This window comes from Drosophila persimilis, unplaced genomic scaffold, assembly GCF_003286085.1.
Source record: "Drosophila persimilis strain 14011-0111.01,24,50 unplaced genomic scaffold, DperRS2 tig00000631-arrow-arrow-pilon, whole genome shotgun sequence".
Lineage (NCBI taxonomy): Eukaryota > Metazoa > Arthropoda > Insecta > Diptera > Drosophilidae > Drosophila > Drosophila persimilis.
In genome coordinates, this window is record NW_020825327.1 from 797,860 (window position 1) to 799,647 (window position 1,788).

A 1,788-nucleotide genomic window follows, 5' to 3' on the forward strand; every position below is an offset into this window, starting at 1 on the left:
CCTGACCGTTCTTTGACCGCGGGTATTTGCCCAAAAAATCAATATAAAGGTTTTGGAACGGGCGCTCAGTGACCACTTCTTGCCCCATCCCGACTCCTTGCACACGGTGCACCGTCGGATATAATCCCGCACCTCTATCGCCATGTTCGGCCAGTAAAACTGCCTACGCAATAAGTGCAAGGTTTAGGCGATTCCTCCATGCGCTGTCTTCTCTTCCGAATGTGCTTTGTCTATCAACGCGGCCGTCAGCGAACTCGGAACCCACAATTTCCAGACGGCGCCCTCCAGTTGATCATCCAGTTCAAAGCGCATGCGCTTGAATATCATTCCGTCAACAATCTGGTGATCAGGTAAGCGGTCTTGGTTCTCTGTTATTTCCTTCCTTAACTCCTGATATTCTCCAGATTCAAACTCCACCGTTTCAAAACCCAGTATACTACTCGGATCCACTTCCAGCTCTTCAATACTGCGCGACAATGTATCTGCCACTACATTGCCCGCTCCTTTCCGGTGTTCTATGCCGAAATCGAAGGCCTGCAGTTGAAGGGACCAACGAGCTAAGCGACCATCCAGGTTCTTCATGGCCATGAGCCATTTGAAACTGGCGTGGTCAGTTATGACTGTAAACGGCATAAGCTCTACGTACGGACGGAACTTTAGGATCGCCATGAGGGCTGCCAGACACTCCTTCTCTGTCACCGAGTAGTTTTTTTTTGGTGGCAATTCAGTTTGGCAGAGAAAAACGCTATGGGCATCTCGTTCTGCTCGTCATCCCGTTGGAAGAGTACGGCTCCTACCCCATAATGTGAGGCGTCGCACTGTATGTAGAAGTGGCGCTTGAAATCCGCGTGTACCAGGACTGGTGCCGAGGTGAGTGCAGCTTTTAGCTCCCCCATGGCTCGTTTTGCCTCCTCAGTCAATTTAAACTTTCCATTTCCCGACTTTTTCAAGGCGTCTGTGAGCGGACCGGCCATCTCAGCATAGTTTTTCATAAAGCGCCGGTACCAGCCCGCAGTTCCCAGGAAACTACGCAATTCTCGAACAGATCGGGGCTCGGGAATGCGCAAAATGGCCGACACACGATCCGGATCCATCTTCAGCGCTCCTCCTCCCACTATAAATCCCAGGTATTTAATGTTTTAATAGCAAAAATGAGATTTGCTCAGCCCTATCGTTAAAATTGCTTCTCGTAGACGCTCGGCAACCTGTCGCAGAATCTTCACGTGCGTTTGGAAGTCCTCAGCTATAATCAGCAAGTCGTCGAGATACGCATAGACGTTTGAACGCATCTCCACCGGAATCACCGAATCGACCAGTCTACATAGGCGTTGTGCGGTGTTGCAGAGGCCAAAGGGAACTGGTACAGAGGCCGTCCCGGCACCGTGAACGCCGTATTTGGTCGACTCTGCTCGTCCAGCTCGATTTGCCAAAAAGCGAATTTTAAGTCGACGCTGGAGATATATATCGTCTGATCGAGACGCGACAAAATCCCCTCGATGCTAGGAAGTGGGTAAGCGTCCTTGATGGTTACTTTGTTGAGCTTTCGGGCATCGAGACAGAAACGATTTTTGCCCGGCCTTCGCACCACGGTGGTACGGTTGCTCCACGGACTATCACTGTACTCGATGACTCCCAAAGCCAACATTTTGTCCACCTCACCACACACCACTTCCTGCATCGCTGGCGACAGCGGGTAATGCCGATCCTTCACAGGCTCGGCCTTCTCCACCAACTGAATTTTGTGAGTCTCTCTCGACGTCCTCCCCAGGCCTACGGCTTCGAAAGTCA

At 51.2% G+C, this 1,788-nt stretch overlaps 1 long non-coding RNA gene across 1 annotated transcript; it reads left to right on the top strand.

The window, feature by feature from the left end:
• The first annotated feature begins 609 nt into the window (after positions 1–609).
• Positions 610–1,410, top strand: LOC113566226. The gene is made up of 3 exons (XR_003409002.1): positions 610–870; positions 952–1,127; positions 1,194–1,410. It is a non-coding gene; the product is annotated as an uncharacterized LOC113566226 (long non-coding RNA).
• Positions 1,411–1,788: the final 378 nt, after the last annotated feature.